The following is a 27,449-nucleotide window of genomic DNA, read 5'->3' as shown; positions in this document are numbered from 1 at the left end:
ATAGGGTGGAATTCGCAAATCTAAGCAGCCCCTGATCACTGCCCTGAGGAAATTGCTGTAAGTGTGCTGGAGTCCAGCTGTCTACCAGGTGCTTGGCATTCTTCCAAATTTGTATGGCCTGTCTGGCCAGGGAATACAAGAGAATGACTCTTCTAGATGAGCTCTTACATGGGTCCTAAGCTCATTTGGTAAGGATTGCACTTTATCAGCAAGACTTTGTACAACAGAAATATATGAGAAACCCAAGCTCTCTTGACTAGACGAGGACAGAATAACGTCCCAGGTGAAGACGAACAGAAGCAACTTCCATCAGATGTTATCCTGATGAAGAAGATTATATCTCCAAAAGTCATGTCAGAAGTGGGATGCGAACCCACGCCTCCAGAGGAGACTGCGGCCTAAACACAGCGCCTTAGACCACTCGGCCATCCTGACAGTGAAGAGTCTTAAGAAATGTATAAAAGTCACTCTGAAATTTCTGCGTCCATGCAAGCTTGAAATAATTTCAACCTTCAAACACAAGGTGCAACTTTTTGCACAGGACAATAAACACAGAAGATCACATATGAAAGCATTTCATTTCACAGGTGTACTGTTTTTATGCTTTTAGAATAACTTATACCTCTCACCAGCTATTTAGGGTTCTGTATCCTACTCACTAAATTATCTTGCCTGCGACCTCTCTCTTTATACACAAACAACTACTGCTCAGGAAGTAGGAAGGCAGAAGGTGGGGCAGTTTATGCACATTTATGCTGTCAATGTGCCTTGCAGATTCATGCAGAATTTCTAGATCCTTGCTGGAAACAAGAGAGCAGGCCTTGTTTCAGATCAACTGTCCCTAGCAAGGAACGTCTGAGCACATCCATTCTTTTGCTCTCTAGCCCCTGGCTTGGGACTCACCCTTACTGGCTGAGGAGTGAAGTTCTGCATACCAACGTTGCATAGAAGGTATGTTTGTGATTGGTTTGAGATGGGTGGGAGGTCAAGAGCAGGGAAAAGCAAGTCACCTTCACTTCTAGTCTCTTCTTCTATGCCTACCTGCCGTTCACTCACTCTGTCTTTGTTTCATTCTCTCCTTCCTCAACACCCCATCTCACTCACTGGCTCTATCATTTGTGCTCTTTCCCCTTGCTCTTCATTTCATAGTGGAAACATCTCTTGAATGGATCATTAGAAAATGAGGTTACATAAAATTAAAAATCTACTTATTGGAAAGCAAAAATATCACAAGACTGAATGTAAGCCATTTCTTCAATAAAAGGGATTTTTTAGGCACCCCCCAAAAAACACATAAAACACCACTAGTGCTAGAAGAATATTATACGAGCTTGAAGACAGAATTGGGCAAATTCATTTGCAGTTGAAACTGAAGTTTGGTACTTATTCAGATATTATATGCACTGCCAATTTTTAGCTGAGATTCTGAAGGAACGCAGTGACAAAATGGACTTAAAGATTTGTCAGAAGTGGGATTCGAACCCATGCCTCCAGGAGAGACTGCAGCCTTAACGCAGCGCCTTAGACCACTCGGCCATCCTGACCACATGTTGCTTGTCCATCTACATAGTGAGAAAGATAGTGTGAACAAAAAAAACACACATCTTAGGCCATAAGTGGCTATAGCAAGAAAAAAACTCACTGCACTTTTCCAAAAAGACAACCATATAAGCCCATGTGAGGGAAATGATCTGATTTTCTCCCTCAAGAAAAAAGAAGATTAAACACAGGTTTGTCAGAAGTGGGATTTGAACCCACGCCTCCAGAAGAGACTGCGACCTGAACGCAGCGCCTTAGACCATTCGGCCATCCTGACTTGCATTTGCAGCACCTTCCACAAGCCAGACAGCCATGCAAGTTTGGTACCGAAAAGGCATGCCCTCAATTTATTTATCCCATTATAAGCATTTCCAACAGATCTTTGAACAATCCACACAGAGCAGTACCTATGAAGAACTCTTTAGACCTTTAAAGCGTACAAAGAGAAAGTGCTATTCACCAGCCACTTGAACGGCGCAAAGCTGCTTTGAAATTGAGTCAACAGCCACATCTTGGCTGACTAAAGCAAATTCAACAAGGGATCTCAATGTCACAACATAGGGTGGAATACGCAAATCTAAGCAGCCCCTGATCACAGCCCTGAGGACATTGCTGTAAGTGTGCTGGAGTACAGCTGTCTACCAGGTGCTTGGCATTCTTCCAAATTTGCATGGCCTGTCTGGCCAGGGAATACAAGAGCATGACTCTTCTAGATGAGCTCTTACATGGGTCCTAAGCTCATTTGGTAAGGATTGCACTTTATCAGCAAGACTTTGTACAACAGAAATATATGAGAAACCCAAGCTCTCTTGACTAGACGAGGACGGAATAACGTCCCAGGTGAAGACGAACAGATGCAACTTCCATCAGATGTTATCCTGATGAAGAAGATTATATCTCCAAAAGTCATGTCAGAAGTGGGATTCGAACCCACGCCTCCAGAGGAGACTGCGGCCTAAACACAGCGCCTTAGACCACTCGGCCATCCTGACAGTGGAGAATCCTAAGAAATGTATAAAAGTCACTCAGAAATTTCTGCGTCCATGCAAGCTTGAAATAATTTCAACCTTCAAACACAAGGTGCAACTTTTTGCACAGGACAATAAACACAGAAGATCACATATGAAAGCATTTCATTTCACAGGTGTACTGTTTTTATGCTTTTAGAATAACTTATACCTCTCACCAGCTATTTAGGGTTCTGTATCCTACTCACAAAATTACCTTGCCTGCGACCTCTCTCTTTATACACAAACAACTACTGCTCAGGAAGTAGGAAGGCAGAAGGTGGGGCAGTTTATGCAAATTTATGCTGTCAATGTGCCTTGCAGATTCATGCAGAATTTCTAGATCCTTGCTGGAAACAAGAGAGCAGGCCTTGTTTCAGATCAACTGTCCCTAGCCAGCAACGTCTGAGCACATCCACTCTTTTGCTCTCTAGTCCCTGGCTTGGGACTCACCCTCACTGGCTGAGGAGTGAAGTTCTGCATACCAACGTTGCATAGAAGGTATGTTTGTGATTGGTTTGAGATGGGTGGGAGGTCAAGAGCAGGGTAAAGCAAGTCACCTTCACTTCTAGTCTCCTCTTCTGTGCCTACCTGCCGTTCACTCACTCTGTCTTTGTTTCATTCTCTCCTTCCTCAACACCCCATCTCACTCACTGGCTCTATCGTTTGTGCTCTTTCCCCTTGCTCTTCATTTCATAGTGGAAACATCTCTTGAATGGATCATTAGAAAATGAGGTTACATAAAAATAAAAATCTACTTATTGGAAACCAAAAATATCACAAGACTGAATGTAAGCCATTTCTTCAATAAAAGGGATTTTTTAGGCACCCCCCAAAAAACACATAAAACACCACTAGTGCTAGAAGAATATTATACGAGCTTGAAGACAGAATTGGGCAAATTCATTTGCAGTTGAAACTGAAGTTTGGTACTTATTCAGAAATGATATGCACTGCCAATTTTTAGCTGAGATTCTGAAGGAACGCAGAGACAAAATGGACTTAAAGTTTTGTCAGAAGTGGGATTCGAACCCACGCCTCCAGGAGAGACTGCGGCCTTAACGCAGCACCTTAGACCACTCGGCCATCCTGACCACATGTTGCTTGTTCATCTACATAGTGAGAAAGATAGTGTGAACAAAAAAAACACACATCTTAGGCCATGAGTGGCTATAGCAAGAAAAAAACTCACTGCACTTTTCCAAAAAGACAACCATATAAGCCCATGTGAGGGAAATGATCTGATTTTCTCCCTCAAGAAAATAGAAGATTAAACACAGGTTTGTCAGAAGTGGGATTTGAACCCACGCCTCCAGAAGAGACTGCGACCTGAACACAGCACCTTAGACCACTCGGCCATCCTGACTTGCATTTGCAGCACCTTCCACAAGCCAGACAGCCATGCAAGTGGGGAACCGAAAAGGCATGCCCTCAATTTATTTATCCCATTATAAGCATTTCCAACAGATCTTTGAACAATCCATACAGAGCAGTACCTATGAAGAACTCTTTAGACCTTTAATGAGTACAAAGAGAAAGTGCTATTCACCAGCCACTTGAACGGCCCAAAGCTGCTTTGAAATTGAGTCAATAGCCACATCTTGGCTGACTAAAGCAAATTCAACAAGGGATCTCAATGTCACAACATAGGGTGGAATTCGCAAATCTAAGCAGCCCCTGATCACTGCCCTGAGGAAATTGCTGTAAGTGTGCTGGAGTCCAGCTGTCTACCAGGTGCTTGGCATTCTTCCAAATTTGTATGGCCTGTCTGGCCAGGGAATACAAGAGAATGACTCTTCTAGATGAGCTCTTACATGGGTCATAAGCTCATTTGGTAAGGATTGCACTTTATCAGCAAGACTTTGTACAACAGAAATATATGAGAAACCCAAGCTCTCTTGACTAGACGAGGACAGAATAACGTCCCAGGTGAAGACGAACAGAAGCAACTTCCATCAGATGTTATCCTGATGAAGAAGATTATATCTCCAAAAGTCATTTCAGAAGTGGGATTCGAACCCACGCCTCCAGAGGAGACTGCGGCCTAAACACAGCGCCTTAGACCACTCGGCCATCCTGACAGTGAAGAGTCCTGAGAAATGTATAAAAGTCACTCTGAAATTTCTGCGTCCATGCAAGCTTGAAATAATTTCAACCTTCAAACACAAGGTGCAACTTTTTGCACAGGACAATAAACACAGAAGATCACATATGAAAGCATTTCATTTCACAGGTGTACTGTTTTTATGCTTTTAGAATAACTTATACCTCTCACCAGCTATTTAGGGTTCTGTATCCTACTCACAAAATTACCTTGCCTGCGACCTCTCTCTTTATACACAAACAACTACTGCTCAGGAAGTAGGAAGGCAGAAGGTGGGGCAGTTTATGCAAATTTATGCTGTCAATGTGCCTTGCAGATTCATGCAGAATTTCTAGATCCTTGCTGGAAACAAGAGAGCAGGCCTTGTTTTAGATCAACTGTCCCTAGCAAGGAACGTCTGAGCACATCCATTCTTTTGCTCTCTAGCCCCTGGCTTGGGACTCACCCTCACTGGCTGAGGAGTGAAGTTCTGCATTCCAACGTTGAATAGAAGGTATGTTTGTGATTGGTTTGAGATGGGTGGGAGGTCAAGAGCAGGGTAAAGCAAGTCACCTTCACTTCTAGTCTCCTCTTCTGTGCCTACCTGCCGTTCACTCACTCTGTCTTTGTTTCATTCTCTCCTTCCTCAACACCCCATCTCACTCACTGGCTCTATCATTTGTGCTCTTTCCCCTTGCTCTTCATTTCATAGTGGAAACATCTCTTGAATGGATCATTAGAAAATGAGGTTACATAAAAATAAAAATCTACTTATTGGAAACCAAAAATATCACAAGACTGAATGTAAGCCATTTCTTCAATAAAAGGGATTTTTTAGGCACCCCCCAAAAAACACATAAAACACCACTAGTGCTAGAAGAATATTATACGAGCTTGAAGACAGAATTGGGCAAATTCATTTGCAGTTGAAACTGAAGTTTGGTACTTATTCAGAAATGATATGCACTGCCAATTTTTAGCTGAGATTCTGAAGGAACGCAGAGACAAAATGGACTTAAAGTTTTGTCAGAAGTGGGATTCGAACCCACGCCTCCAGGAGAGACTGCGGCCTTAACGCAGCGCCTTAGACCACTCGGCCATCCTGACCACATGTTGCTTGTTCATCTACATAGTGAGAAAGATAGTGTGAACAAAAAAAACACACATCTTAGGCCATGAGTGGCTATAGCAAGAAAAAAACTCACTGCACTTTTCCAAAAAGACAACCATATAAGCCCATGTGAGGGAAATGATCTGATTTTCTCCCTCAAGAAAATAGAAGATTAAACACAGGTTTGTCAGAAGTGGGATTTGAACCCACGCCTCCAGAAGAGACTGCGACCTGAATGCAGCACCTTAGACCACTCGGCCATCCTGACTTGCATTTGAAGCACCTTCCACAAGCCAGACAGCCATGCAAGTGGGGAACCGAAAAGGCATGCCCTCAATTTATTTATCCCATTATAAGCATTTCCAACAGATCTTTGAACAATCCATACAGAGCAGTACCTATGAAGAACTCTTTAGACCTTTAATGAGTACAAAGAGAAAGTGCTATTCACCAGCCACTTGAACGGCCCAAAGCTGCTTTGAAATTGAGTCAATAGCCACATCTTGGCTGACTAAAGCAAATTCAACAAGGGATCTCAATGTCACAACATAGGGTGGAATTCGCAAATCTAAGCAGCCCCTGATCACTGCCCTGAGGAAATTGCTGTAAGTGTGCTGGAGTCCAGCTGTCTACCAGGTGCTTGGCATTCTTCCAAATTTGTATGGCCTGTCTGGCCAGGGAATACAAGAGAATGACTCTTCTAGATGAGCTCTTACATGGGTCATAAGCTCATTTGGTAAGGATTGCACTTTATCAGCAAGACTTTGTACAACAGAAATATATGAGAAACCCAAGCTCTCTTGACTAGACGAGGACAGAATAACGTCCCAGGTGAAGACGAACAGAAGCAACTTCCATCAGATGTTATCCTGATGAAGAAGATTATATCTCCAAAAGTCATTTCAGAAGTGGGATTCGAACCCACGCCTCCAGAGGAGACTGCGGCCTAAACACAGCGCCTTAGACCACTCGGCCATCCTGACAGTGAAGAGTCCTGAGAAATGTATAAAAGTCACTCTGAAATTTCTGCGTCCATGCAAGCTTGAAATAATTTCAACCTACAAACACAAGGTGCAACTTTTTGCACAGGACAATAAACACAGAAGATCACATATGAAAGCATTTTATTTCACAGGTGTACTGTTTTTATGCTTTTAGAATAACTTATACCTCTCACCAGCTATTTAGGGTTCTGTATCCTACTCACAAAATTACCTTGCCTGCGACCTTTCTCTCTATACACAAACAACTACTGCTCAGGAAGTAGGAAGGCAGAAGGTGGGGCAGTTTATGCAAATTTATGCTGGCAATGTGCCTTGCACATTCATGCAGAATTTCTAGATCCTTGCTGGAAACAAGAGAGCAGGCCTTGTTTCAGATCAACTGTCCCTAGCAAGGAACGTCTGAGCACATCCATTCTTTTGCTCTCTAGCCCCTGGCTTGGGACTCACCCTCACTGGCTGAGGAGTGAAGTTCTGCATACCAACGTTGCATAGAAGGTATGTTTGTGATTGGTTTGAGATGGGTGGGAGGTCAAGAGCAGGGTAAAGCAAGTCACCTTCACTTCTAGTCTCCTCTTCTATGCCTACCTGCCGTTCACTCACTCTGTCTTTGTTTCATTCTCTCCTTCCTCAACACCCCATCTCACTCACTGGCTCTATCATTTGTGCTCTTTCCCCTTGCTCTTCATTTCATAGTGGAAACATCTCTTGAATGGATCATTAGAAAATGAGGTTACATAAAAATAAAAATCTACTTATTGGAAACCAAAAATATCACAAGACTGAATGTAAGCCATTTCTTCAATAAAAGGGATTATTTAGGCACCCCCCAAAAAACACATAAAACACCACTAGTGCTAGAAGAATATTATACGAGCTTGAAGACAGAATTGGGCAAATTCATTTGCAGTTGAAACTGAAGTTTGGTACTTATTCAGAAATGATATGCACTGCCAATTTTTAGCTGAGATTCTGAAGGAACGCAGAGACAAAATGGACTTAAAGTTTTGTCAGAAGTGGGATTCGAACCCACGCCTCCAGGAGAGACTGCGGCCTTAACGCAGCGCCTTAGACCACTCGGCCATCCTGACCACATGTTGCTTGTTCATCTACATAGTGAGAAAGATAGTGTGAACAAAAAAAACACACATCTTAGGCCATGAGTGGCTATAGCAAGAAAAAAACTCACCGCACTTTTCCAAAAAGACAACCATATAAGCCCATGTGAGGGAAATGATCTGATTTTCTCCCTCAAGAAAATAGAAGATTAAACACAGGTTTGTCAGAAGTGGGATTTGAACCCACGCCTCCAGAAGAGACTGCGACCTGAACGCAGCGCCTTAGACCACTCGGCATCCTGACTTGCATTTGCAGCACCTTCCACAAGCCAGACAGCCATGCAAGTTTGGTACCGAAAAGGAATGCCCTCAATTTATTTATCCCATTATAAGCATTTCCAACAGATCTTCGAACAATCCATACAGAGCAGTACCTATGAAGAACTCTTTAGACCTTTAAAGCGTACAAAGAGAAAGTGCTATTCACCAGCCACTTGAACGGCCCAAAGCTGCTTTGAAATTGAGTCAACAGCCACATATTGGCTGACTAAAGCAAATTCAACAAGGGATCTCAATGTCACAACATAGGGTGGAATTCGCAAATCTAAGCAGCCCCTGATCACTGCCCTGAGGAAATTGCTGTAAGTGTGCTGGAGTCCAGCTGTCTACCAGGTGCTTGGCATTCTTCCAAATTTGTATGGCCTGTCTGGCCAGGGAATACAAGAGAATGACTCTTCTAGATGAGCTCTTACATGGGTCCTAAGCTCATTTGGTAAGGATTGCACTTTATCAGCAAGACTTTGTACAACAGAAATATATGAGAAACCCAAGCTCTCTTGACTAGACGAGGACAGAATAACGTCCCAGGTGAAGACGAACAGAAGCAACTTCCATCAGATGTTATCCTGATGAAGAAGATTATATCTCCAAAAGTCATGTCAGAAGTGGGATGCGAACCCACGCCTCCAGAGGAGACTGCGGCCTAAACACAGCGCCTTAGACCACTCGGCCATCCTGACAGTGAAGAGTCTTAAGAAATGTATAAAAGTCACTCTGAAATTTCAGCGTCCATGCAAGCTTGAAATAATTTCAACCTTCAAACACAAGGTGCAACTTTTTGCACAGGACAATAAACACAGAAGATCACATATGAAAGCATTTCATTTCACAGGTGTACTGTTTTTATGCTTTTAGAATAACTTATACCTCTCACCAGCTATTTAGGGTTCTGTATCCTACTCACTAAATTATCTTGCCTGCGACCTCTCTCTTTATACACAAACAACTACTGCTCAGGAAGTAGGAAGGCAGAAGGTGGGGCAGTTTATGCAAATTTATGCTGTCAATGTGCCTTGCAGATTCATGCAGAATTTCTAGATCCTTGCTGGAAACAAGAGAGCAGGCCTTGTTTCAGATCAACTGTCCCTAGCAAGGAACGTCTGAGCACATCCATTCTTTTGCTCTCTAGCCCCTGGCTTGGGACTCACCCTTACTGGCTGAGGAGTGAAGTTCTGCATACCAACGTTGCATAGAAGGTATGTTTGTGATTGGTTTGAGATGGGTGGGAGGTCAAGAGCAGGGAAAAGCAAGTCACCTTCACTTCTAGTCTCTTCTTCTATGCCTACCTGCCGTTCACTCACTCTGTCTTTGTTTCATTCTCTCCTTCCTCAACACCCCATCTCACTCACTGGCTCTATCATTTGTGCTCTTTCCCCTTGCTCTTCATTTCATAGTGGAAACATCTCTTGAATGGATCATTAGAATATGAGGTTACATAAAATTAAAAATCTACTTATTGGAAAGCAAAAATATCACAAGACTGAATGTAAGCCATTTCTTCAATAAAAGGGATTTTTTAGGCACCCCCCAAAAAACACATAAAACACCACTAGTGCTAGAAGAATATTATACGAGCTTGAAGACAGAATTGGGCAAATTTATTTGCAGTTGAAACTGAAGTTTGGTACTTATTCAGATATTATATGCACTGCCAATTTTTAGCTGAGATTCTGAAGGAACGCAGTGACAAAATGGACTTAAAGATTTGTCAGAAGTGGGATTCGAACCCACACCTCCAGGAGAGACTGCAGCCTTAAGGCAGCGCCTTAGACCACTCGGCCATCCTGACCACATTTTGCTTGTCCATCTACATAGTGAGAAAGATAGTGTGAACAAATAAAACACACATCTTAGGCCATAAGTGGCTATAGCAAGAAAAAAACTCACTGCACTTTTCCAAAAAGACAACCATATAAGCCCATGTGAGGGAAATGATCTGATTTTCTCCCTCAAGAAAAAAGAAGATTAAACACAGGTTTGTCAGAAGTGGGATTCGATCCCATGCCTCCAGGAGAGACTGCAGCCTTAACGCAGCGCCTTAGACCACTCGGCCATCCTGACCACATGTTGCTTGTCCATCTACATAGTGAGAAAGATAGTGTGAACAAAAAAAACACACATCTTAGGCCATAAGTGGCTATAGCAAGAAAAAAACTCACTGCACTTTTCCAAAAAGACAACCATATAAGCCCATGTGAGGGAAATGATCTGATTTTCTCCCTCAAGAAAAAAGAAGATTAAACACAGGTTTGTCAGAAGTGGGATTTGAACCCACGCCTCCAGAAGAGACTGCGACCTGAACGCAGCGCCTTAGACCATTCGGCCATCCTGACTTGCATTTGCAGCACCTTCCACAAGCCAGACAGCCATGCAAGTTTGGTACCGAAAAGGCATGCCCTCAATTTATTTATCCCATTATAAGCATTTCCAACAGATCTTTGAACAATCCACACAGAGCAGTACCTATGAAGAACTCTTTAGACCTTTAAAGCGTACAAAGAGAAAGTGCTATTCACCAGCCACTTGAACGGCGCAAAGCTGCTTTGAAATTGAGTCAACAGCCACATCTTGGCTGACTAAAGCAAATTCAACAAGGGATCTCAATGTCACAACATAGGGTGGAATACGCAAATCTAAGCAGCCCCTGATCACAGCCCTGAGGACATTGCTGTAAGTGTGCTGGAGTACAGCTGTCTACCAGGTGCTTGGCATTCTTCCAAATTTGCATGGCCTGTCTGGCCAGGGAATACAAGAGCATGACTCTTCTAGATGAGCTCTTACATGGGTCCTAAGCTCATTTGGTAAGGATTGCACTTCATCAGCAAGACTTTGTACAACAGAAATATATGAGAAACCCAAGCTCTCTTGACTAGACGAGGACGGAATAACGTCCCAGGTGAAGACGAACAGATGCAACTTCCATCAGATGTTATCCTGATGAAGAAGATTATATCTCCAAAAGTCATGTCAGAAGTGGGATTCGAACCCACGCCTCCAGAGGAGACTGCGGCCTAAACACAGCGCCTTAGACCACTCGGCGATCCTGACAGTGGAGAATCCTAAGAAATGTATAAAAGTCACTCAGAAATTTCTGCGTCCATGCAAGCTTGAAATAATTTCAACCTTCAAACACAAGGTGCAACTTTTTGCACAGGACAATAAACACAGAAGATCACATATGAAAGCATTTCATTTCACAGGTGTACTGTTTTTATGCTTTTAGAATAACTTATACCTCTCACCAGCTATTTAGGGTTCTGTATCCTACTCACAAAATTACCTTGCCTGCGACCTCTCTCTTTATACACAAACAACTACTGCTCAGGAAGTAGGAAGGCAGAAGGTGGGGCAGTTTATGCAAATTTATGCTGTCAATGTGCCTTGCAGATTCATGCAGAATTTCTAGATCCTTGCTGGAAACAAGAGAGCAGGCCTTGTTTCAGATCAACTGTCCCTAGCCAGCAACGTCTGAGCACATCCACTCTTTTGCTCTCTAGTCCCTGGCTTGGGACTCACCCTCACTGGCTGAGGAGTGAAGTTCTGCATACCAACGTTGCATAGAAGGTATGTTTGTGATTGGTTTGAGATGGGTGGGAGGTCAAGAGCAGGGTAAAGCAAGTCACCTTCACTTCTAGTCTCCTCTTCTGTGCCTACCTGCCGTTCACTCACTCTGTCTTTGTTTCATTCTCTCCTTCCTCAACACCCCATCTCACTCACTGGCTCTATCATTTGTGCTCTTTCCCCTTGCTCTTCATTTCATAGTGGAAACATCTCTTGAATGGATCATTAGAAAATGAGGTTACATAAAAATAAAAATCTACTTATTGGAAACCAAAAATATCACAAGACTGAATGTAAGCCATTTCTTCAATAAAAGGGATTTTTTAGGCACCCCCCAAAAAACACATAAAACACCACTAGTGCTAGAAGAATATTATACGAGCTTGAAGACAGAATTGGGCAAATTCATTTGCAGTTGAAACTGAAGTTTGGTACTTATTCAGAAATGATATGCACTGCCAATTTTTAGCTGAGATTCTGAAGGAACGCAGAGACAAAATGGACTTAAAGTTTTGTCAGAAGTGGGATTCGAACCCACGCCTCCAGGAGAGACTGCGGCCTTAACGCAGCACCTTAGACCACTCGGCCATCCTGACCACATGTTGCTTATTCATCTACATAGTGAGAAAGATAGTGTGAACAAAAAAAACACACATCTTAGGCCATGAGTGGCTATAGCAAGAAAAAAACTCACTGCACTTTTCCAAAAAGACAACCATATAAGCCCATGTGAGGGAAATGATCTGATTTTCTCCCTCAAGAAAATAGAAGATTAAACACAGGTTTGTCAGAAGTGGGATTTGAACCCACGCCTCCAGAAGAGACTGCGACCTGAACACAGCACCTTAGACCACTCGGCCATCCTGACTTGCATTTGCAGCACCTTCCACAAGCCAGACAGCCATGCAAGTGGGGAACCGAAAAGGCATGCCCTCAATTTATTTATCCCATTATAAGCATTTCCAACAGATCTTTGAACAATCCATACAGAGCAGTACCTATGAAGAACTCTTTAGACCTTTAATGAGTACAAAGAGAAAGTGCTATTCACCAGCCACTTGAACGGCCCAAAGCTGCTTTGAAATTGAGTCAATAGCCACATCTTGGCTGACTAAAGCAAATTCAACAAGGGATCTCAATGTCACAACATAGGGTGGAATTCGCAAATCTAAGCAGCCCCTGATCACTGCCCTGAGGAAATTGCTGTAAGTGTGCTGGAGTCCAGCTGTCTACCAGGTGCTTGGCATTCTTCCAAATTTGTATGGCCTGTCTGGCCAGGGAATACAAGAGAATGACTCTTCTAGATGAGCTCTTACATGGGTCATAAGCTCATTTGGTAAGGATTGCACTTTATCAGCAAGACTTTGTACAACAGAAATATATGAGAAACCCAAGCTCTCTTGACTAGACGAGGACAGAATAACGTCCCAGGTGAAGACGAACAGAAGCAACTTCCATCAGATGTTATCCTGATGAAGAAGATTATATCTCCAAAAGTCATTTCAGAAGTGGGATTCGAACCCACGCCTCCAGAGGAGACTGCGGCCTAAACACAGCGCCTTAGACCACTCGGCCATCCTGACAGTGAAGAGTCCTGAGAAATGTATAAAAGTCACTCTGAAATTTCTGCGTCCATGCAAGCTTGAAATAATTTCAACCTTCAAACACAAGGTGCAACTTTTTGCACAGGACAATAAACACAGAAGATCACATATGAAAGCATTTCATTTCACAGGTGTACTGTTTTTATGCTTTTAGAATAACTTATACCTCTCACCAGCTATTTAGGGTTCTGTATCCTACTCACAAAATTACCTTGCCTGCGACCTCTCTCTTTATACACAAACAACTACTGCTCAGGAAGTAGGAAGGCAGAAGGTGGGGCAGTTTATGCAAATTTATGCTGTCAATGTGCCTTGCAGATTCATGCAGAATTTCTAGATCCTTGCTGGAAACAAGAGAGCAGGCCTTGTTTCAGATCAACTGTCCCTAGCAAGGAACGTCTGAGCACATCCATTCTTTTGCTCTCTAGCCCCTGGCTTGGGACTCACCCTCACTGGCTGAGGAGTGAAGTTCTGCATTCCAACGTTGAATAGAAGGTATGTTTGTGATTGGTTTGAGATGGGTGGGAGGTCAAGAGCAGGGTAAAGCAAGTCACCTTCACTTCTAGTCTCCTCTTCTGTGCCTACCTGCCGTTCACTCACTCTGTCTTTGTTTCATTCTCTCCTTCCTCAACACCCCATCTCACTCACTGGCTCTATCATTTGTGCTCTTTCCCCTTGCTCTTCATTTCATAGTGGAAACATCTCTTGAATGGATCATTAGAAAATGAGGTTACATAAAAATAAAAATCTACTTATTGGAAACCAAAAATATCACAAGACTGAATGTAAGCCATTTCTTCAATAAAAGGGATTTTTTAGGCACCCCCCAAAAAACACATAAAACACCACTAGTGCTAGAAGAATATTATACGAGCTTGAAGACAGAATTGGGCAAATTCATTTGCAGTTGAAACTGAAGTTTGGTACTTATTCAGAAATGATATGCACTGCCAATTTTTAGCTGAGATTCTGAAGGAACGCAGAGACAAAATGGACTTAAAGTTTTGTCAGAAGTGGGATTCGAACCCACGCCTCCAGGAGAGACTGCGGCCTTAACGCAGCGCCTTAGACCACTCGGCCATCCTGACCACATGTTGCTTGTTCATCTACATAGTGAGAAAGATAGTGTGAACAAAAAAAACACACATCTTAGGCCATGAGTGGCTATAGCAAGAAAAAAACTCACTGCACTTTTCCAAAAAGACAACCATATAAGCCCATGTGAGGGAAATGATCTGATTTTCTCCCTCAAGAAAATAGAAGATTAAACACAGGTTTGTCAGAAGTGGGATTTGAACCCACGTCTCCAGAAGAGACTGCGACCTGAATGCAGCACCTTAGACCACTCGGCCATCCTGACTTGCATTTGAAGCACCTTCCACAAGCCAGACAGCCATGCAAGTGGGGAACCGAAAAGGCATGCCCTCAATTTATTTATCCCATTATAAGCATTTCCAACAGATCTTTGAACAATCCATACAGAGCAGTACCTATGAAGAACTCTTTAGACCTTTAATGAGTACAAAGAGAAAGTGCTATTCACCAGCCACTTGAACGGCCCAAAGCTGCTTTGAAATTGAGTCAATAGCCACATCTTGGCTGACTAAAGCAAATTCAACAAGGGATCTCAATGTCACAACATAGGGTGGAATTCGCAAATCTAAGCAGCCCCTGATCACTGCCCTGAGGAAATTGCTGTAAGTGTGCTGGAGTCCAGCTGTCTACCAGGTGCTTGGCATTCTTCCAAATTTGTATGGCCTGTCTGGCCAGGGAATACAAGAGAATGACTCTTCTAGATGAGCTCTTACATGGGTCATAAGCTCATTTGGTAAGGATTGCACTTTATCAGCAAGACTTTGTACAACAGAAATATATGAGAAACCCAAGCTCTCTTGACTAGACGAGGACAGAATAACGTCCCAGGTGAAGACGAACAGAAGCAACTTCCATCAGATGTTATCCTGATGAAGAAGATTATATCTCCAAAAGTCATTTCAGAAGTGGGATTCGAACCCACGCCTCCAGAGGAGACTGCGGCCTAAACACAGCGCCTTAGACCACTCGGCCATCCTGACAGTGAAGAGTCCTGAGAAATGTATAAAAGTCACTCTGAAATTTCTGCGTCCATGCAAGCTTGAAATAATTTCAACCTTCAAACACAAGGTGCAACTTTTTGCACAGGACAATAAACACAGAAGATCACATATGAAAGCATTTCATTTCACAGGTGTACTGTTTTTATGCTTTTAGAATAACTTATACCTCTCACCAGCTATTTAGGGTTCTGTATCCTACTCACAAAATTACCTTGCCTGCGACCTCTCTCTTTATACACAAACAACTACTGCTCAGGAAGTAGGAAGGCAGAAGGTGGGGCAGTTTATGCAAATTTATGCTGTCAATGTGCCTTGCAGATTCATGCAGAATTTCTAGATCCTTGCTGGAAACAAGAGAGCAGGCCTTGTTTCAGATCAACTGTCCCTAGCAAGGAACGTCTGAGCACATCCATTCTTTTGCTCTCTAGCCCCTGGCTTGGGACTCACCCTCACTGGCTGAGGAGTGAAGTTCTGCATTCCAACGTTGAATAGAAGGTATGTTTGTGATTGGTTTGAGATGGGTGGGAGGTCAAGAGCAGGGTAAAGCAAGTCACCTTCACTTCTAGTCTCCTCTTCTGTGCCTACCTGCCGTTCACTCACTCTGTCTTTGTTTCATTCTCTCCTTCCTCAACACCCCATCTCACTCACTGGCTCTATCATTTGTGCTCTTTCCCCTTGCTCTTCATTTCATAGTGGAAACATCTCTTGAATGGATCATTAGAAAATGAGGTTACATAAAAATAAAAATCTACTTATTGGAAACCAAAAATATCACAAGACTGAATGTAAGCCATTTCTTCAATAAAAGGGATTTTTTAGGCACCCCCCAAAAAACACATAAAACACCACTAGTGCTAGAAGAATATTATACGAGCTTGAAGACAGAATTGGGCAAATTCATTTGCAGTTGAAACTGAAGTTTGGTACTTATTCAGAAATGATATGCACTGCCAATTTTTAGCTGAGATTCTGAAGGAACGCAGAGACAAAATGGACTTAAAGTTTTGTCAGAAGTGGGATTCGAACCCACGCCTCCAGGAGAGACTGCGGCCTTAACGCAGCGCCTTAGACCACTCGGCCATCCTGACCACATGTTGCTTGTTCATCTACATAGTGAGAAAGATAGTGTGAACAAAAAAAACACACATCTTAGGCCATGAGTGGCTATAGCAAGAAAAAAACTCACTGCACTTTTCCAAAAAGACAACCATATAAGCCCATGTGAGGGAAATGATCTGATTTTCTCCCTCAAGAAAATAGAAGATTAAACACAGGTTTGTCAGAAGTGGGATTTGAACCCACGTCTCCAGAAGAGACTGCGACCTGAATGCAGCACCTTAGACCACTCGGCCATCCTGACTTGCATTTGAAGCACCTTCCACAAGCCAGACAGCCATGCAAGTGGGGAACCGAAAAGGCATGCCCTCAATTTATTTATCCCATTATAAGCATTTCCAACAGATCTTTGAACAATCCATACAGAGCAGTACCTATGAAGAACTCTTTAGACCTTTAATGAGTACAAAGAGAAAGTGCTATTCACCAGCCACTTGAACGGCCCAAAGCTGCTTTGAAATTGAGTCAATAGCCACATCTTGGCTGACTAAAGCAAATTCAACAAGGGATCTCAATGTCACAACATAGGGTGGAATTCGCAAATCTAAGCAGCCCCTGATCACTGCCCTGAGGAAATTGCTGTAAGTGTGCTGGAGTCCAGCTGTCTACCAGGTGCTTGGCATTCTTCCAAATTTGTATGGCCTGTCTGGCCAGGGAATACAAGAGAATGACTCTTCTAGATGAGCTCTTACATGGGTCATAAGCTCATTTGGTAAGGATTGCACTTTATCAGCAAGACTTTGTACAACAGAAATATATGAGAAACCCAAGCTCTCTTGACTAGACGAGGACAGAATAACGTCCCAGGTGAAGACGAACAGAAGCAACTTCCATCAGATGTTATCCTGATGAAGAAGATTATATCTCCAAAAGTCATTTCAGAAGTGGGATTCGAACCCACGCCTCCAGAGGAGACTGCGGCCTAAACACAGCGCCTTAGACCACTCGGCCATCCTGACAGTGAAGAGTCCTGAGAAATGTATAAAAGTCACTCTGAAATTTCTGCGTCCATGCAAGCTTGAAATAATTTCAACCTTCAAACACAAGGTGCAACTTTTTGCACAGGACAATAAACACAGAAGATCACATATGAAAGCATTTTATTTCACAGGTGTACTGTTTTTATGCTTTTAGAATAACTTATACCTCTCACCAGCTATTTAGGGTTCTGTATCCTACTCACAAAATTACCTTGCCTGCGACCTTTCTCTCTATACACAAACAACTACTGCTCAGGAAGTAGGAAGGCAGAAGGTGGGGCAGTTTATGCAAATTTATGCTGGCAATGTGCCTTGCACATTCATGCAGAATTTCTAGATCCTTGCTGGAAACAAGAGAGCAGGCCTTGTTTCAGATCAACTGTCCCTAGCAAGGAACGTCTGAGCACATCCATTCTTTTGCTCTCTAGCCCCTGGCTTGGGACTCACCCTCACTGTCTGAGGAGTGAAGTTCTGCATACCAACGTTGCATAGAAGGTATGTTTGTGATTGGTTTGAGATGGGTGGGAGGTCAAGAGCAGGGAAAAGCAAGTCACTTTCACTTCTAGTCTCCTCTTCTATGCCTATCTGCCGTTCACTCACTCTGTCTTTGTTTCATTCTCTCCTTCCTCAACACCCCATCTCACTCACTCGCTCTATCATTTGTGCTCGTTCCCCTTGCTCTTCATTTCATAGTTGAAACATCTCTTGAATGGATCATTAGAAAATGAGGTTACATAAAATTAAAAATCTACTTATTGGAAACCAAAAATATCACAAGACTGAATGTAAGCCATTTCTTCAATAAAAGGGATTTTTTAGGCACCCCCCGAAAAACACATAAAACACCACTAGTGCTAGAAGAATATTATAAGAGCTTGAAGACAGAATTGGGCAAATTCATTTGCAGTTGAAACTGAAGTTTGGTACTTATTCAGATATTATATGCACTGCCAATTTTTAGCTGAGATTCTGAAGGAACGCAGAGACAAAATGGACTTAAAGTTTTGTCAGAAGTGGGATTCGAACCCACGCCTCCAGCAGAGACTGCGGCCTTAATGCAGCTCCTTAGACCACTCGGCCATCCTGACCACATGTTGCTTGTCCATCTACATAGTGAGAAAGATAGTGTGAACAAAAAAAACACACATCTTAGGCCATAAGTGGATATAGCAAGAAAAAAACTCACTGCACTTTTCCAAAAAGACAACCATATAAGCCCATGTGAGGGAAATGATCTGATTTTCTCCCTCAATAAAAAAGAAGATTAAACACAGGTTTGTCAGAAGTGGGATTTGAACCCACGCCTCCAGAAGAGACTGCGACCTGAACGCAGCGCCTTAGACCACTCGGCATCCTGACTTGGATTTGCAGCACCTTCCACAAGCCAGACAGCCATGCAAGTTTGGTACCGAAAAGGCATGCCCTCAATTTATTTATCCCATTATAAGCATTTCCAACAGATCTTCGAACAATCCATACAGAGCAGTACCTATGAAGAACTCTTTAGACCTTTAAAGCGTACAAAGAGAAAGTGCTATTCACCAGCCACTTGAACGGCCCAAAGCTGCTTTGAAATTGAGTCAACAGCCACATCTTGGCTGACTAAAGCAAATTCAACAAGGGATCTCAATGTCACAACATAGGGTGGAATTCGCAAATCTAAGCAGCCCCTGATCACTGCCCTGAGGAAATTGCTGTAAGTGTGCTGGAGTCCAGCTGTCTACCAGGTGCTTGGCATTCTTCCAAATTTGTATGGCCTGTCTGGCCAGGGAATACAAGAGAATGACTCTTCTAGATGAGCTCTTACATGGGTCCTAAGCTCATTTGGTAAGGATTGCACTTTATCAGCAAGACTTTGTACAACCGAAATATATGAGAAACCCAAGCTCTCTTGACTAGACGAGGACAGAATAACGTCCCAGGTGAAGACGAACAGAAGCGACTTCCATCAGATGTTATCCTGATGAAGAAGATTATATCTCCAAAAGTCATGTCAGAAGTGGGATTCGAACCCACGCCTCCAGAGGAGACTGCGGCCTAAACACAGCGCCTTAGACCACTAGGCCATCCTGACAGTGAAGAGTCCCAAGAAATGTATAAAAGTCACTCTGAAATTTCTGCGTCCATGCAAGCTTGAAATAATTTCAACCTTCAAACACAAGGTGCAACTTTTTGCACAGGACAATAAACACAGAAGATCACATATGAAAGCATTTCATTTCACAGGTGTACTGTTTTTATGCTTTTAGAATAACTTATACCTCTCACCAGCTATTTAGGGTTCTGTATCCTACTCACAAAATTACCTTGCCTGCGACCTTTCTCTCTATACACAAACAACTACTGCTCAGGAAGTAGGAAGGCAGAAGGTGGGGCAGTTTATGCAAATTTATGCTGGCAATGTGCCTTGCACATTCATGCAGAATTTCTAGATCCTTGCTGGAAACAAGAGAGCAGGCCTTGTTTCAGATCAACTGTCCCTAGCAAGGAACGTCTGAGCACATCCATTTATTTATTTATTTATTTATTTAGAATTTTATAGAGCGCACGGCTACCTCCAGAGGGGGTGTCCCGGCGCTAAGACTACTTGATTATCACAGAGGGGAGTACCAAGTTCATAAAAAATCTGGAAGTGTACAGAAGCTTTGTAGACTAGTGCTTAGAAAACAGCCAAATTTTCAGTTTACGGCGAAAGACTTGTTCTGATTCGGAAAACCTGAGATCCAAGGGAAGACTGTTCCAAAGCTTAGCGGACAGAACGGTAAAGGTTCTACCACCAGTACGCGTGAGTCTGAAGCGAGGAACCGTCATCAGGCATAGACTATTAGATCTCAGATGCCTAACTGAAGAAGCTATATTAAGCCTTTTGCTCAAATAGCAGGGGCCAATGCCATTGATTGCCCTAAAGGCAAGGGTCAGAACCTTAAAATCAATGCGGCGGGCAATTGGGAGCCAATGAAGCTCCTCTCGATAGGCTCTGACCGAGTTGCGTGGAGGGATGTTGCCAATCAGCCTTGCAGCCGCATTTTGTATAATCTGAAGTCGATCAATGAGATATTGGGGGGCACCGGCATAGAGGCTGTTGGCATAATCAAGATGAGACGTAATAAGTCCCTGAACCACTGTTTTACGGGAAGATTGGGGGAGATAGGGAAAAATCTTCCTGATCATGCGCAGTTTATTAAAGCAAGCAGCCGCCACTTTATTAACCTGGATTTTTCCGGACAAGGTATTGTCAAATATAAAGCCCAGGTTGCGGGCTGAATGCACTGGTACAGGAGGAGGGTCCAGAATGGCAGGCCACCAGAGGGTAGAAGGGGGAGCAGTTTTCTGGCTGAAAAAAAGGACCTCTGTTTTTTCAGTGTTAAGGGCAAGATGGTTAGCAGCCATCCAAGTGCAGATATTGCCAAGGCAGTTTCGAAAGTTGGAAAAGAGGGAGTCAGAATGGTCTCTAAATGAAAAAACAAGCTGAGTATCATCAGCATACGAGACCACCCTGACTCCGAAAGACTCAACTACCTTGGCAAGAGGGGCCAGGTAAACATTAAACAATAAAGGGCTCAAAGCTGAGCCCTGGGGTACGCCACACAGGAGGGGTTTATCTTCAGATTGGTAAGGATGCAGCAGTACCCTTTGGGTCCGTCCGGATAAAAAGGATTTGATCCATGCTAAAACAGTGCCCTCAATCCCCAGCTGTTGGAGTCTGGATGTAAGAATGACATGGGAAACCGTGTTGAATGCGGCGGATAGGTCGAGGAGAACCAACATAGCCTCCTCACCCCTATCCACCGATTCCCTAATTGTCTCTGAGACTTCCAGCAACGCTGTCTCGGTGCTGTAGCCGGTTCGAAACCCAGATTGGGAATCGTGAAGCAGTTTATTTGTTTCCAAGAATTGGGCCATTTGTTTCTGAACAACTTTCTCCAATATCTTAGCTGGCTTAGGCAGAAGCGAAATGGGTCGGTAGCTGCAGAACAGGGAAGAATCAGCGTTGGGTTTTTTAAGAATGGGAAGCAGCCTAGCTTGTTTCCATGCTGAAGGAAAAAGACCCTGGGTCAGGGAGGCGTTCCAAATGGAAAGAAGGGGATTAACTAAAACAGGGGCAAGATTGCCCATTATTTTAGCAGGAACAGGGTCTAAAGGTGAGCCAGACTTGACTTGCTGAAGAAGAGATAAAGCAGACTCAAATGATAATTCATTAAAGGAGTTGAAGGAACTTTGCACAAGGGGAGAGGAGTCTGAAATTGGGTTGGGCATGGCTGAGACAAATGAAGAAGCAAGTTTAGCAATTTTATCCTGAAAAAAATCAGAGAGACCGTTGCAAAGATCTTGGGTAGGGCTGCATTGAGTTTTTATGGCCTGAGGAGTAACAAAATCTTTCACAATTGAGAAAAGAGTTTTTGATGAATTCTGTGCCTGTTGAATACGGTTAGAGAAATATGATCTCATGGAAGAACGTTTGAGCATTTGAAATTTATTTAAAGCAGATTTATAGGCCAGTTTAGCCTCTGGATCATATTTCTGACGCCAAATGCGTTCTAGCCTTTTACATTTGCTTTTTTCCTCGCGAAGGAGGGGGGTAAACCAGGGAGCCGAGGGACGAGATCTGGCGGATGCCAGGGGAGCAAGAGGAGCAATGGAATCAAGTACTGAGGTAAGGACAGAGTTGTATCTTGCCGTTTCCGTATCCAGATCCACCGTCTGATTAAAATGGAACTGAAATTGAGAGTCAATGGCATCACAGGTCACTTTAGCCCATTTACGACCACTATCTCTGCTAAGGGAAGAGGTAGGGGGAAGGGGAGGTCTGTCAATATGAAAGGGGATAAAAAAGTGGTCAGACCAGGTAAGAGGGAAAGATGGAAAAACCGTTATGCAAGGATGATTTGAAAAAATCAAATCTAATGTGTGACCGGCTTTGTGCGTAGGGCCTTTAACTAGTTGGGACAAGGTCAGTCCTTGTAAGGTTTCCAGAATTGAAGAGGCTTGAGCACAGGAAGGATTATCTATGTGAAGATTAAAATCTCCCAGCACTGTGAAGTGCGAGTGTTTAAGGGAAAAGTCCGCAATTGAGTGCACAAGGGCACTGAGAGAACAGGCAGTAACGGGGGGAGGGTTATATACAAGGATACCAGCAAAGATAATGCGGGCAGCGTCCTTAATTACAAAATACATGGCCTCGATCAAACCGAGGTTAATAATTTGAGTCGAGCTCAGAGTAAAATGAGATTTAGCAATGATCGCCAGACCCCCTCCAGGTTTAGGACCGTCACGATTAATGCCTATCAAACGGAAGCCGGAGGGAATGGCCAAGTTAATATCTGGCATGGACGAGTCTTTAAGCCATGTTTCAGTGAGAAATAAAATATCCCACTTGTTTGTATCTAGTAGAAGCCAAATGTCAGATGCATGTGCAGGAAGAGACCGGCAGTTAATTAGGCCGGCATGAATGGTAGGCGAGGATGAGCAGTGAGTACCACTGTTGGATGGTAAACAGCGTGTAGTGCAAGCGGGAATAAAAAGATTACACCCTGGGCAAGAATAAGAACAATTGTCCAAAGTTTGGGGGTTACAGTGTTTGTGCGGGTTACAAGTGTTACGGCGTAATAATGTAAGTTGCTCCGAAGACCAGGTGATCATGCAGGTATGAGAGGCAGGGGGATTGGCGCTGAGCGCGGGTCCGGCGCGGACGGGCGCAGACGGGCTTGCCTTAGGCGCGCCCGCTGCGCCCGCCCGCTGCGCGGACGGGAAAGTCGTTTTTTTATATCCATAGCGTAAAGGGAGTGGGAGGAGGGTGGGAGGCGTCCAGGAGCTGGAGCGCTACCCTGCCTCCCCCCAAGATGGCGGTTCCGCTTTGCCCAGCCGGCGAGAGCGCTGTGCTCGGCTGCACCGGTGAAGAAGTGGAGATCGGGACCCCTGTGACGATTTAATCTCGTCCAAACATGCAGGCGGTCAGTAACCGATTTTTAAAAGAGCCACAATTAAAAAAATTACAATGTTTAAAATGCCGGTCAGCGTGACTGCATACAGGTCATAAGTCACCACACAAACAATTTCTGAGCACACAATCATACAGGTTCGATTTTAGTAGTTAGCAGAGAAAGCAAAATGCCCCCGGCTTCCGCCTCAGGGGAAAACTAGTAGTCAGTTTCCACAATTACTAACACTCCTTAAGTAGTGAGGGAGGGCGGGAGGCGTCCAGGAGCTGGAGCGCTACCCTGCCTCCCCCCAAGATGGCGGTTCCGCTTTGCCCAGCCGGCGAGAGCGCTGTGCTCGGCTGCACCGGTGAAGAAGTGGAGATCGGGACCCCTGTGACGATTTAATCTCGTCCAAACATGCAGGCGGTCAGTAACCGATTTTTAAAAGAGCCACAATTAAAATAATTACAATGTTTAAAATGCCGGTCAGCGTGACTGCATACAGGTCATAAGTCACCACACAAACAATTTCTGAGCACACAATCATACAGGTTCGATTTTAGTAGTTAGCAGAGAAAGCAAAATGCCCCCGGCTTCCGCCTCAGGGGAAAACTAGTAGTCAGTTTCCACAATTACTAACACTCCTTAAGTAGTGAGGGAGGGCGGGAGGCGTCCAGGAGCTGGAGCGCTACCCTGCCTCCCCCCAAGATGGCGGTTCCGCTTTGCCCAGCCGGCGAGAGCGCTGTGCTCGGCTGCACCGGTGAAGAAGTGGAGATCGGGACCCCTGTGACAATTTAATCTCCATTCCATTCCATTCTTTTGCTCTCTAGCCCCTGGCTTGGGACTCACCCTCACTGGCTGAGGAGTGAAGTTCTGCATACCAACGTTGCATAGAAGGTATGTTTGTGATTGGTTTGAGATGGGTGGGAGGTCAAGAGCAGGGAAAAGCAAGTCACCTTCACTTCTAGTCTCCTCTTCTATGCCTACCTGCCGTTCACTCACTCTGTCTTTGTTTCATTCTCTCCTTCCTCAACACCCCATCTCACTCACTGGCTCTATCATTTGTGCTCTTTCCCCTTGCTCTTCATTTCATAGTGGAAACATCTCTTGAATGGATCATTAGAAAATGAGGTTACATAAAATTAAAAATCTACTTATTGGAAACCAAAAATATCACAAGACTGAATGTAAGCCATTTCTTCAATAAAAGGGATTTTTTAGGCACCCCCCAAAAAACACATAAAACACCACTAGTGCTAGAAGAATATTATACGAGCTTGAAGACAGAATTGGGCAAATTCATTTGCAGTTGAAACTGAAGTTTGGTACTTATTCAGATATTATATGCACTGCCAATTTTTAGCTGAGATTCTGAAGGAACGCAGTGACAAAATTGACTTAAAGTTTTGTCAGAAGTGGGATTCGAACCCACGCCTCCAGGAGAGACTGCGGCCTTAACGCAGCACCTTAGACCACTCGGCCATCCTGACCACATGTTGCTTGTCCATCTACATAGTGAGAAAGATAGTGTGAACAAAAAAAACACACATCTTAGGCCATAAGTGGCTATAGCAAGAAAAAAACTCACTGCACTTTTCCAAAAAGACAACCATATAAGCCCATGTGAGGGAAATGATCTGATTTTCTCCCTCAAGAAAAAAGAAGATTAAACACAGGTTTGTCAGAAGTGGGATTTGAACCCACGCCTCCAGAAGAGACTGCGACCTGAACGCAGCGCCTTAGACCACTCGGCCATCCTGACTTGCATTTGCAGCACCTTCCACAAGCCAGACAGCCATGCAAGTTTGGTACCGAAAAGGCATGCCCTCAATTTATTTATCCCATTATAAGCATTTCCAACAGATCTTTGAACAATCCACACAGAGCAGTACCTATGAAGAACTCTTTAGACCTTTAAAGCGTACAAAGAGAAAGTGCTATTCACCAGCTACTTGAACGGCGCAAAGCTGCTTTGAAATTGAGTCAACAGCCACATCTTGGCTGACTAAAGCAAATTCAACAAGGGAGCTCAATGTCACAACATAGGGTGGAATACGCAAATCTAAGCAGCCCCTGATCACAGCCCTGAGGACATTGCTGTAAGTGTGCTGGAGTACAGCTGTCTACCAGGTGCTTGGCATTCTTCCAAATTTGCATGGCCTGTCTGGCCAGGGAATACAAGAGCATGACTCTTCTAGATGAGCTCTTACATGGGTCCTAAGCTCATTTGGTAAGGATTGCACTTTATCAGCAAGACTTTGTACAACAGAAATATATGAGAAACCCAAGCTCTCTTGACTAGACGAGGACGGAATAACGTCCCAGGTGAAGACGAACAGATGCAACTTCCATCAGATGTTATCCTGATGAAGAAGATTATATCTCCAAAAGTCATGTCAGAAGTGGGATTCGAACCCACGCCTCCAGAGGAGACTGCGGCCTAAACACAGCGCCTTAGACCACTCGGCCATCCTGACAGTGGAGAGTCCTAAGAAATGTATAAAAGTCACTCAGAAATTTCTGCGTCCATGCAAGCTTGAAATAATTTCAACCTTCAAACACAAGGTGCACCTTTTTGCACAGGACAATAAACACAGAAGATCACATATGAAAGCATTTCATTTCACAGGTGTACTGTTTTTATGCTTTTAGAATAACTTATACCTCTCACCAGCTATTTAGGGTTCTGTATCCTACTCACAAAATTACCTTGCCTGCGACCTCTCTCTTTATACACAAACAACTACTGCTCAGGAAGTAGGAAGGCAGAAGGTGGGGCAGTTTATGCAAATTTATGCTGTCAATGTGCCTTGCAGATTCATGCAGAATTTCTAGATCCTTGCTGGAAACAAGAGAGCAGGCCTTGTTTCAGATCAACTGTCCCTAGCCAGCAACGTCTGAGCACATCCACTCTTTTGCTCTCTAGTCCCTGGCTTGGGACTCACCCTCACTGGCTGAGGAGTGAAGTTCTGCATACCAACGTTGCATAGAAGGTATGTTTGTGATTGGTTTGAGATGGGTGGGAGGTCAAGAGCAGGGTAAAGCAAGTCACCTTCACTTCTAGTCTCCTCTTCTGTGCCTACCTGCCGTTCACTCACTCTGCCTTTGTTTCATTCTCTCCTTCCTCAACACCCCATCTCACTCACTGGCTCTATCATTTGTGCTCTTTCCCCTTGCTCTTCATTTCATAGTGGAAACATCTCTTGAATGGATCATTAGAAAATGAGGTTACATAAAAATAAAAATCTACTTATTGGAAACCAAAAATATCACAAGACTGAATGTAAGCCATTTCTTCAATAAAAGGGATTTTTTAGGCACCCCCCAAAAAACACATAAAACACCACTAGTGCTAGAAGAATATTATACGAGCTTGAAGACAGAATTGGGCAAATTCATTTGCAGTTGAAACTGAAGTTTGGTACTTATTCAGAAATGATATGCACTGCCAATTTTTAGCTGAGATTCTGAAGGAACGCAGAGACAAAATGGACTTAAAGTTTTGTCAGAAGTGGGATTCGAACCCACGCCTCCAGGAGAGACTGCGGCCTTAACGCAGCGCCTTAGACCACTCGGCCATCCTGACCACATGTTGCTTGTTCATCTACATAGTGAGAAAGATAGTGTGAACAAAAAAAACACACATCTTAGGCCATGAGTGGCTATAGCAAGAAAAAAACTCACTGCACTTTTCCAAAAAGACAACCATATAAGCCCATGTGAGGGAAATGATCTGATTTTCTCCCTCAAGAAAATAGAAGATTAAACACAGGTTTGTCAGAAGTGGGATTTGAACCCACGCCTCCAGAAGAGACTGCAACCTGAACCCAGCACCTTAGACCACTCGGCCATCCTGACTTGCATTTGCAGCACCTTCCACAAGCCAGACAGCCATGCAAGTGGGGAACCGAAAAGGCATGCCCTCAATTTATTTATCCCATTATAAGCATTTCCAACAGATCTTTGAACAATCCATACAGAGCAGTACCTATGAAGAACTCTTTAGACCTTTAATGAGTACAAAGAGAAAGTGCTA

At 43.7% G+C, this 27,449-nt stretch overlaps 26 non-coding genes across 26 annotated transcripts; all 26 read right to left on the bottom strand.

Annotated features, from left to right (window-relative positions):
* Positions 1-352: 352 nt before the first annotated feature.
* Positions 353-435, bottom strand: TRNAL-UAG (transfer RNA leucine (anticodon UAG)). The gene has a single exon. It is a non-coding gene; the product is annotated as a tRNA-Leu (tRNA).
* A 1,026-nt stretch (positions 436-1,461) lies between these two features.
* On the bottom strand, positions 1,462-1,544 carry TRNAL-AAG (transfer RNA leucine (anticodon AAG)). Its single transcript has one exon. It is a non-coding gene; the product is annotated as a tRNA-Leu (tRNA).
* Positions 1,545-1,733: 189 nt separating this feature from the next.
* On the bottom strand, positions 1,734-1,816 carry TRNAL-CAG (transfer RNA leucine (anticodon CAG)). Its single transcript has one exon. It is a non-coding gene; the product is annotated as a tRNA-Leu (tRNA).
* A 632-nt stretch (positions 1,817-2,448) lies between these two features.
* TRNAL-UAG (transfer RNA leucine (anticodon UAG)) lies at positions 2,449-2,531 on the bottom strand. The gene has a single exon. It is a non-coding gene; the product is annotated as a tRNA-Leu (tRNA).
* Positions 2,532-3,557: 1,026 nt separating this feature from the next.
* On the bottom strand, positions 3,558-3,640 carry TRNAL-AAG (transfer RNA leucine (anticodon AAG)). The gene has a single exon. It is a non-coding gene; the product is annotated as a tRNA-Leu (tRNA).
* Positions 3,641-3,829: 189 nt separating this feature from the next.
* On the bottom strand, positions 3,830-3,912 carry TRNAL-CAG (transfer RNA leucine (anticodon CAG)). The gene has a single exon. It is a non-coding gene; the product is annotated as a tRNA-Leu (tRNA).
* A 632-nt stretch (positions 3,913-4,544) lies between these two features.
* Positions 4,545-4,627, bottom strand: TRNAL-UAG (transfer RNA leucine (anticodon UAG)). Its single transcript has one exon. It is a non-coding gene; the product is annotated as a tRNA-Leu (tRNA).
* A 1,026-nt stretch (positions 4,628-5,653) lies between these two features.
* TRNAL-AAG (transfer RNA leucine (anticodon AAG)) lies at positions 5,654-5,736 on the bottom strand. Its single transcript has one exon. It is a non-coding gene; the product is annotated as a tRNA-Leu (tRNA).
* Positions 5,737-6,640: 904 nt separating this feature from the next.
* TRNAL-UAG (transfer RNA leucine (anticodon UAG)) lies at positions 6,641-6,723 on the bottom strand. Its single transcript has one exon. It is a non-coding gene; the product is annotated as a tRNA-Leu (tRNA).
* Positions 6,724-7,749: 1,026 nt separating this feature from the next.
* Positions 7,750-7,832, bottom strand: TRNAL-AAG (transfer RNA leucine (anticodon AAG)). Its single transcript has one exon. It is a non-coding gene; the product is annotated as a tRNA-Leu (tRNA).
* Positions 7,833-8,735: 903 nt separating this feature from the next.
* Positions 8,736-8,818, bottom strand: TRNAL-UAG (transfer RNA leucine (anticodon UAG)). Its single transcript has one exon. It is a non-coding gene; the product is annotated as a tRNA-Leu (tRNA).
* A 1,026-nt stretch (positions 8,819-9,844) lies between these two features.
* Positions 9,845-9,927, bottom strand: TRNAL-AAG (transfer RNA leucine (anticodon AAG)). Its single transcript has one exon. It is a non-coding gene; the product is annotated as a tRNA-Leu (tRNA).
* A 461-nt stretch (positions 9,928-10,388) lies between these two features.
* On the bottom strand, positions 10,389-10,471 carry TRNAL-CAG (transfer RNA leucine (anticodon CAG)). Its single transcript has one exon. It is a non-coding gene; the product is annotated as a tRNA-Leu (tRNA).
* A 632-nt stretch (positions 10,472-11,103) lies between these two features.
* On the bottom strand, positions 11,104-11,186 carry TRNAL-UAG (transfer RNA leucine (anticodon UAG)). The gene has a single exon. It is a non-coding gene; the product is annotated as a tRNA-Leu (tRNA).
* Positions 11,187-12,212: 1,026 nt separating this feature from the next.
* On the bottom strand, positions 12,213-12,295 carry TRNAL-AAG (transfer RNA leucine (anticodon AAG)). The gene has a single exon. It is a non-coding gene; the product is annotated as a tRNA-Leu (tRNA).
* A 189-nt stretch (positions 12,296-12,484) lies between these two features.
* Positions 12,485-12,567, bottom strand: TRNAL-CAG (transfer RNA leucine (anticodon CAG)). Its single transcript has one exon. It is a non-coding gene; the product is annotated as a tRNA-Leu (tRNA).
* A 632-nt stretch (positions 12,568-13,199) lies between these two features.
* TRNAL-UAG (transfer RNA leucine (anticodon UAG)) lies at positions 13,200-13,282 on the bottom strand. Its single transcript has one exon. It is a non-coding gene; the product is annotated as a tRNA-Leu (tRNA).
* Positions 13,283-14,308: 1,026 nt separating this feature from the next.
* On the bottom strand, positions 14,309-14,391 carry TRNAL-AAG (transfer RNA leucine (anticodon AAG)). Its single transcript has one exon. It is a non-coding gene; the product is annotated as a tRNA-Leu (tRNA).
* Positions 14,392-15,295: 904 nt separating this feature from the next.
* Positions 15,296-15,378, bottom strand: TRNAL-UAG (transfer RNA leucine (anticodon UAG)). The gene has a single exon. It is a non-coding gene; the product is annotated as a tRNA-Leu (tRNA).
* A 1,026-nt stretch (positions 15,379-16,404) lies between these two features.
* Positions 16,405-16,487, bottom strand: TRNAL-AAG (transfer RNA leucine (anticodon AAG)). Its single transcript has one exon. It is a non-coding gene; the product is annotated as a tRNA-Leu (tRNA).
* Positions 16,488-17,391: 904 nt separating this feature from the next.
* On the bottom strand, positions 17,392-17,474 carry TRNAL-UAG (transfer RNA leucine (anticodon UAG)). The gene has a single exon. It is a non-coding gene; the product is annotated as a tRNA-Leu (tRNA).
* Positions 17,475-19,486: 2,012 nt separating this feature from the next.
* On the bottom strand, positions 19,487-19,569 carry TRNAL-UAG (transfer RNA leucine (anticodon UAG)). Its single transcript has one exon. It is a non-coding gene; the product is annotated as a tRNA-Leu (tRNA).
* Positions 19,570-24,820: 5,251 nt separating this feature from the next.
* On the bottom strand, positions 24,821-24,903 carry TRNAL-AAG (transfer RNA leucine (anticodon AAG)). Its single transcript has one exon. It is a non-coding gene; the product is annotated as a tRNA-Leu (tRNA).
* A 189-nt stretch (positions 24,904-25,092) lies between these two features.
* On the bottom strand, positions 25,093-25,175 carry TRNAL-CAG (transfer RNA leucine (anticodon CAG)). The gene has a single exon. It is a non-coding gene; the product is annotated as a tRNA-Leu (tRNA).
* A 632-nt stretch (positions 25,176-25,807) lies between these two features.
* On the bottom strand, positions 25,808-25,890 carry TRNAL-UAG (transfer RNA leucine (anticodon UAG)). The gene has a single exon. It is a non-coding gene; the product is annotated as a tRNA-Leu (tRNA).
* A 1,026-nt stretch (positions 25,891-26,916) lies between these two features.
* On the bottom strand, positions 26,917-26,999 carry TRNAL-AAG (transfer RNA leucine (anticodon AAG)). Its single transcript has one exon. It is a non-coding gene; the product is annotated as a tRNA-Leu (tRNA).
* Between the last annotated feature and the right edge of the window lie 450 nt (positions 27,000-27,449).

Source organism: Lissotriton helveticus, chromosome 8 (genome assembly GCF_964261635.1).
Source record: "Lissotriton helveticus chromosome 8, aLisHel1.1, whole genome shotgun sequence".
Taxonomy (NCBI): domain Eukaryota; kingdom Metazoa; phylum Chordata; class Amphibia; order Caudata; family Salamandridae; genus Lissotriton; species Lissotriton helveticus.
Note: the sequence above shows the minus strand (reverse complement) of the source record. Positions and strands in the feature narration are given on the sequence as shown.